This window comes from Triticum dicoccoides, chromosome 3A (genome assembly GCF_002162155.2).
Source record: "Triticum dicoccoides isolate Atlit2015 ecotype Zavitan chromosome 3A, WEW_v2.0, whole genome shotgun sequence".
Lineage (NCBI taxonomy): Eukaryota > Viridiplantae > Streptophyta > Magnoliopsida > Poales > Poaceae > Triticum > Triticum dicoccoides.
This window is the reverse complement of record NC_041384.1, coordinates 168,386,018-168,394,557: the sequence shown is the minus strand read 5'-3', so window position 1 is coordinate 168,394,557 and position 8,540 is coordinate 168,386,018.

Genomic DNA, 8,540 nt, shown 5'->3' with positions numbered 1-8,540 from the left:
CCTTTATCGCATTGGTTGCGAGGTTGTTATTTGTTTGTGTAGGTGCATGGGACTTGAGCATGATCTCCTACTGGATTGATACCTTGGTTCTCAAAAACTGAGGGAAATACTTACGCTACTTTATTGCATCACCCTTTCCTCTTCAAGGGAAAACCAACGCAGTGCTCAAGAGGTAGCATTAGGAAACATAACCATCATTGATTCAACGAGCTAGTCAAGTAGAGGCAAACCAGTGACACTCTGTTTGTCTATGCATTCACACATGTACTAAGTTTCCGGTTAATACAATTCTAGCATGAATAATAAACATTTATCATGATATAAGGAAATATAAATAACAAGTTTATTATTGCCTCTAGGGCATATTTCCTTTAGTCTCCCACTTGCACTAGAGTCAATAATCTATATTACATTGTAATGATTCTAACACCCAGGAGTCTTGGTGCTAATCATGTTTTGCTCGTGAGAGAGGCTTAGTCAACGGGTCTGCAACATTCAGATCCGTATGTATCTTGAAAATCTCTATGTCTCCCTCCTTGACTTGATCACGGATGGAATTGAAGCATCTCTTGAAGTGCTTGGTTCTCTTGTGAAATCTGGATTCCTTTGCCAAGGCAATTGCTCCAGTATTGTCACAAAAGATTTTCATTGGACCCGATGCACTAGGTATGACACCTAGATCGGATATGAACTCCTTCATCCAGACTCCTTCATTTGCTACTTCCGAAGCAGTTATGTATTCCGCTTCACACATAGACCCCGCCACGACGCTCTTCTTGGAACTGCACCAACTGACAGCTCCACCATTTAATAAAAACACGTATCCGATTTGTGACTTAGAGTCATCCGGATCAGTGTCAAAGCTTGCATCGACGTAACCGTTTACGACAAGCTCTTTGTCACCTCCATATACGAGAAACATATCCTTATCCTTTTTAGGTATTTCAGGATGTTCTTGACCGCTGTCTAGTGATCCCCTCCTGGATTACTTTGGTACCTCCTTGCTAAACTAATAGCAAGGCACACATCAGGTCTGGTACACAGCATTGCATACATGATAGAGCCTATGGCTGAAGCATAGGGAACACCTTCATTTTCTCTCTATCTTTTGCAGTGGTTAGGCATTGAGTCTGACTCAACTTCACACCTTGTAATACAAGGAAGAACCCTATCTTTGCCTGATCCATTTTGAACTTCTTCAAAACTTTATCAAGGTATGTGCTTTGTGAAAGTCCAATTAAGCGTCTTGATCTATCTCTATAGATCTTGATGGCCAATATATAAGCAGCTTCACCGAGGTCTTTCATTGAAAAATTCTTATTCAAGTATCCTTTTATGCTATCCAGAAATTCAGTATCATTTCCGATTAACAATATGTCATCTACATATAATATCATAAATGCTACGGAGATCCCACTCACTTTCTTGTAAATACAGGCTTCTCCAAAAGTCTGTATAAAACCATATGCTTTGATCACACTATCAAAGCATATATTCCAACTCCGAGAGGCTTGCACCAGTCCATAAATGGATTGCTGGAGCTTGCACACTTTGTTAGCACCTTTTGGATCGAAAAAACCTTCTGGTTGCATCATATACAACTCTTCTTTAAGATATCCATTAAGGAATGCAGTTTTGACATCCATTTGCCAAATTTCATAATCATAAAATGCAGCAATTGCTAACATGATTCGGACAGACTTAAGCATCGCTATGGGTGAGAAGGTCTCATCGTAGTTAACTGCTTGAACTTGTCGAAAACCTTTCGCAACAAGTCGAGCTTTGTAGACAGTAACATTACCATCAGCGTCAGTCTTCTTCTTGAAGATCCATTTATTCTCTATGGCCTGCCTATCATCGGGCAAGTCAACCAAAGTCCACACTTTGTTTTCATACATGGATCCCATCTTAGATTTCATGGCTTCGAGCCATTTTGCAGAATCTGGGCTCATCATTGCTTCCCCATAGTTCGTAGGATCGTCATGGTCAAGTAACATGACTTCCAGAACAGGATTACCGTACCACTCTGGTGCGGATTTTACTCTGGTTGACCTACGAGGTTTGGTAGTAACTTGATCAGAAGTTTCATGATCATCATCATTAGCTTCCTCACTTACTGGTGTAGGAATCACTGGAACTGATTTCAGTGATGAACTACTTTCCAATAAGGGAGAAGGTACAATTACCTCTTCGAGTTCTACTTTCCTCCCACTCACTTCTTTCAAGAGAAACTCCTTCTCTATAAAGGATCCATTCTTGGCAACGAATACCTTGCCTTCGAATCTGTGATAGAAGGTGTACCCAACAGTCTCCTTTGGGTATCCTATGAAGACACATTTCTCCGATTTGAGTTCGAGCTTATCAGGATGAAGCTTTTTCACATAAGCATCGCATCCCCAATCTTTAAGAAATGACAACTTGGGTTTCTTGCCAAACCACAGTTCATAAGGTGTCGTCTCGACGGATTTAGATGGTGCTCTATTTAATGTGAATGCAGCCGTCCCTAAAGTGTAACCCCAAAACGATAGTGGTAAATCAGTGAGAGACATCATAGATTGCACTATATCTTGTAAAGTACGATTACGACATTCAGACACACCATTACGCTGTGGTGTTCCAGGTGGCGTGAGTTGCGAAACTATTCTGCATTGTTTTAAATGAAGTCCAAACTCATAACTCAAATATTCGCCTCCACGATCAGACCATAGAAACTTGATTTTCTTGTTACGATGATTTTCCACTTCACTTTGAAATTCTTTGAACTTTTCAAATGTTTCAGACTTATGTTTCATTAAGTAGATATACCCATATCTGCTCAAATCATCTATGAAGGTGAGAAAATAACGATATCCGCCGCAAGCTTCAATGTTCATTGGACCACATACATCAGTATGTATGATTTCCAATAACTCTGTTGCTCGCTCCATTGTTCCGGAGAACGGAGTTTTAGTCATCTTGCCCATGATGCATGGTTCACAAGTACCAAGTGATTCATAATCAAGTGATTCCATAAGTCCATCAGAATGGAGTTTCTTCATGCGCTTTACACCAATATGACCTAAACGGCAGTGCCACAAATAAGTTCCACTATCATTATCAACTCTGCATCTTTTGGCTTCAATACTATGAACATGTGTATCACTACTATCAAGATTTAGTAAAAATAGACCACTCATCAGGGGTGCATGACCATAAAAGATATTACACATATAAATAGAACAACCATTATTCTCTGATTTAAATGAATAACCGTCTCGCTGATACGTCTCCGTCGTATATACTTTTCCAAACACTTTTGCCCTTGTTTTGGACTCTAACTTGCATGATTTGAATGGAACTAACCAGAACTGACGCTGTTTTCAGCAGAATTGCCATGGTGTTATTTTTGTGCAGAAATAAAAGTTCTCGGAATGACCTGAAAATCAACAGAGAATTATTTTGGAATATATAAAAAATACTGGAAGAAGAATCCACGTCAGGGGGGCTCCACCTGTCCACGAGGGTAGGGGCGCGCCTGCCCCCCTGGGCGCCCCCTGCCTCGTGGCCCCCCTGACGCTCCACCGACCTCAACCTTGACTCCATATATTCACTTTCGGCAAGAAAACAAATCAGAGAGAAGGATTCATCGCATTTTACGATACGGAGCCGCTGCCAAGCCCTAAACTCTCTCGGGAGGGCTGATCTGGAGTCCGTTCGGTGCTCCGGAGAGGGGAATCCGTCGCCATCGTCATCATCAACCTTCCTCCATCACCAATTTCATGATGCTCACTACCGTGCGTGAGTAATTCCATCATAGGCTTGCTGGACGGTGATGGATTGGATGAGATTTATCATGTAATTGAGTTAGATTTGTTAGGGTTTGATCCCTAGTATCCACTATGTTCTGAGATTGATGTTGATATGACTTTGCTATGCTTAATGCATTTCACTAGGGCCCGAGTGCCATGATTTCAGATCTGAACCTATTATGTTTTCATCAATATACGAGAGTTCTTGATCCTATCTTGCAAGTCTATAGTCACCTATTATGTGTTATGATTCGTTAACCCCGAAGTGACAATAATCAGGATACTTACCGGTGATGACCGTAGTTTGAGGAGTTCATGTATTCACTATGTGTTAATGCTTTGGTCCGGTACTCTATTAAAAGGAGGCCTTAATATCCCTTAGTTTCCAATAGGACCCCGCTGCCATGGGAGGGTGGGACAAAAGATGTCATGCAAGTTCTTTTCCATAAGCACGTATGACTATATTCGGAATACATGCCTACATTACATTGGTGAACTGGAGCTAGTTCTGTGTCACCCTAGGTTATGACTATTACATGATCGATCGCATGTGGCATAATTCTCCATCACCGATCCAATGCCTACAAGCTTTTCATATATTGTTCTTCGCTTATTTACTTTTCCGCTGCTACTGTTACAATCACTACAAAACCCAAAAATATTACTTTTGCTACCGTTACCACTACTATCATATTACTTGCTACTAAACACTTTGCTGCAGATATTAAGTTTCCAGGTGTGGTTGAATTGACAACTCAGTTGCTAATACTTGAGAATATTCTTTGGCTCCCCTTGTGTCGAATCAATAAATTTGGGTTGAATACTCTACCCTCGAAAACTGTTGCGATCCCCTATACTTGTGGGTTATCAAGAACATTTTCTGGTGCCATTGCCGGGGAGCATAACTCTATTCTTTGAGTCACTTGGGATTTATATCTTCTTATCATTATGAAGAACTTGAAAGATCAAAGAACCAAGATATTTCCCTCAACTACGAGGGGAGGTAAGGAACTGCCATCTAGCTCTGCACTTGATTCACCTTCTGTTTTGAGTAAACTTGCGACACCTAAACCTGCTATTCATTCTAATATGTCGCATGTTATTGATGATGCCACTTCTGCTATGCATGATACTTATGATGTAACTACTTCTATGCTCGATACTACTGTGCCACTTGGTGAATTTCTTGATGAACAATTTGCTAGGGCTAGAGAGAATGAAATTATTGAAACTGATAATATTGATGTAAGTGATGATGAAGATTCTCCCCCTAGATAGGAATTGCCTGTTGTTTCTGAGGGTTATGTTATGGATGAAGAAACTGCTAGAGACTTTCTTGCCTGCAATGCTAGAAGTGATCTTAAGAAATTATTAGCTAAGCTTAAAGAAAAATCTCTGAATTCTAGAATGAAATATGATCCTGCTTATGCTACTTCACCTATCTTTATTACTGATAAGGATTATGATTTCTCTGTTGATCCTGAGTTAATTACTTTGGTTGAATCTGATCCTTTTTATGGCTATGAATCTAAAACTGTTGTGGCACATCTTACTAAATTAAATGATATAGCTACCCTGTTCACTAATGATGAGAAAACTCGCTACTATTATATCCTTAAATTATTTCCGTTCTCATTAAAGGGTGATGCTAAGATATGGTTTAATTCTCTTGATCCTGGTTGTGTGCGTAGTCACCAGGATATGATTTACTACTTCTCTGCTAAATATTTTCCCGCTCATAAGAAACAAGCTGCTTTTAGGGAAATATATAATTTTGTGCAAATTGAAGAAGAGAATCTCCCACAAGCTTGGGGGAGGCTTCTCCAATTACTTAATGCTTTGCCTGATCATCCTCTCAAGAAAAATGAAATACTTGATTTCTTTTATAATGGACTAACCGATGCTTCCAGAGACCACCTGGATAGTTGTGTTGGTTGTGTTTTTAGGGAAAGAACTGCTGATCAAGCTGGAATTCTATTGAATAATATGTTGACTAACGAAAATAATTAGACACTTCCTGAACCAACTCCTAAGCCAACTCCAAAGAAAAGGGGTATTCTATTTCTCAGTCCTGAAGATATGCAAGAGGCAAAGAAATCTATGAAAGAAAAAGGTATTAAAGCTAAGGATGTTAAGAATTTACCTCCTGTTGAAGAAATACATGGTCTTAATTTACCACCTGTTGAAGAAACACATGGTCTTGATAACCCGACACAGGTAGTAATGGTAAATTCTCTCTATAGATATGATAAAGCTGAAATCCCCCCTACTAAGTTTGCTAGGCAATGCTTAGATGAGTTTGATAATTTTATGGTTAAACAAGAAGACTTCAATGCTTATGTTGGTAGACAATTGAAACATAATGCTTATATGATTGAACACTTGAGTGATTATATGGCTAGTGTTAAAGGAGAACTTAAACTTATTAGTAAACATGCTTCTATGGTTACCACTCAAGTAGAACAAGTACTTAAAGCTTAGAATGATTTGCTCAATGAATTAAATAGTAAGAAAAATAATAATGTTGTTAGAGTTGTAACTAGAGGTGGTAAAATAACTCAGGAACCTTTGTATCCTGAGGGCCATCCTAAGAGAATTGAGCAAGATTCTCAAAGAACTAATATTGATGCACCTAGTCCTTCTAAAAGGAAGAAAAAGAAAAATGATAGGACTTTGCATGCTTCTAGTGATCCTGTATTGACACACCTGAGAATCCCAATGATATTTCTATTCCTGATGCTGAAACACAATCTGGTAATGAACATGAACCTAGTGATAATGTTAATGATGATTTTCATGTTGATGCTCAACCTAGCAATGATAATGATGTAGAAATTGAACCGGCTGTTGATCTTGATAACCCACAATCAAAGAATCAATGTTATGATAAGAGAGACTTTGTTGCTAGGAAGCACGGTAAAGAAAAAGAACCATGGGTTCAGAAACCCATGCCTTTTTCCTGCTAAACCATCCAAGAAAAAGGATGATAAGGATTTTGAGCGCTTTGCTGAAATGATTAGACCTATCTTTTTGCGTATGCTTTTGACTGATATGCTTAAAATGAATCCTTATGCTAAATATATGAAGGAAATTGTTACTAATAAAATAAAGATAACAGAAGCTGAAATTTCCACCATGCTTGCTAATTACACTGTTAAGGGTGGAATACCAAAGAAACTTGGAGATCCAGGAGTACCAACTATACCATGCTCTATTAAAAGAAACTATGTTAAAACTGCTTTATGTGATCTTGGAGCTGGTGTTAGTGTTATGTCTCTCTCTTTATATCGTAGACTTGATTTGAATAAGTTGACACCTACTGAAATATCTTTGCAACTGGCTGATAAATCAACTGCTATACCTGTCGGTATTTGTGAGGATGTGCCTGTTCTGGTTGCAAACGTTACTATTTTAACGGACTTTGTTATTCTTGATATCCCCGAGGACGATAGTATGTCTATTATTCTTAGAAGACCCTTTTTGAATACTGTAGGGGCTGTTATTGATTGCACCAAAGGCAATGTCACTTTTCATGTTAATGGTAATGAGCATATGGTACACGTTCCGAGGAAACAACCTCAAGTCCACAGTATCAATTCTATTGGAAAATTTTCAACTATTACTATTGGAGGTTTTGAATTTCCTCTTCCTACTGTCAAGAAGAAATATGATAGTCTTATTGTTGGGGACATGCATATTCCCATTGAGGTAACCTAGTGTTATTCGAAAATTCTCCGGTTTCATGCAATTCAGAATGAGTTTGTTAACAAGACTTGATCAACCTTGTTAGTGGATTCCTTTTGATGAGCATGAGATGGATGAATTTAGAAAACACAACTCTCTGTACCTCTTTTTACTTTCTGTTATTTATATTAAATAAAGCAAAAATAGTATTTTCTGTCTGTTTTCTGAATTATCAATGCAATAAAAAATACGCCGAAAATAAAAGTTCTCCAAATGCCCTGAAATTTAAATCCAAATGCCCAGAAATTTAAATATGTTTTTTTTTCTAGAATATTCGAGAATATGTGGCATTGAGAACACAGTAGGGGGAGCAAGCACCTGGCCACGAGGGTCCAGGGCGCGGCCCCTGCCTCGTGGCCCATGGTGGATCCCCTCCACTTATTCCAGCTACCACACACTCCTTCTTCCTGCCAAAAAAATCACTAACCAACTCAAACCCGAGTCCAAGCTCATCTTGCTGCCATTTTCGATCTCCTTGCTCAAAGCTCCATTCACAAAACTACTTTGGGGGATTGTTCTTTGGTATGTGACTCCTCCAATGGTCCAATTAGTTTTTTTTGTAGTGCTTTATTCATTGAAATTTTTTGCTGCTTAGGTGACCCTTTTATTGAGCTTGCATGTCAAATTTATATGGTAAAAAGTAGTTTTAATGCATGATATTGCCTCTAGGCACTTGTAGGAGTAGTTGCTATCAATATTGTTGAGTTTGGTTCACTTTTATTTTGAGTTACTAAAAATTTCAGAAATTTTTCAGAGGAAGAAATATGTTTAGGAAAATGTACCATGGTGGTTCTTCAAGGAAGCATGGACCCCCGCCCGCAATACGCGATGCGGACGAGGAACCACCAAGAGACGCTCAAGTGTGGCCTTGTGAATGTCCGTCAGAGGACTTCATGGTTCGAGCAGGAATCAAGGAGCAATTTGAAGCATATGTGCGTAATGCCGATCTTGAGAGCTTCGAGGTAGATAAGTGTCGTCAATACCTCTATTTAACCGATTCATTTGTGA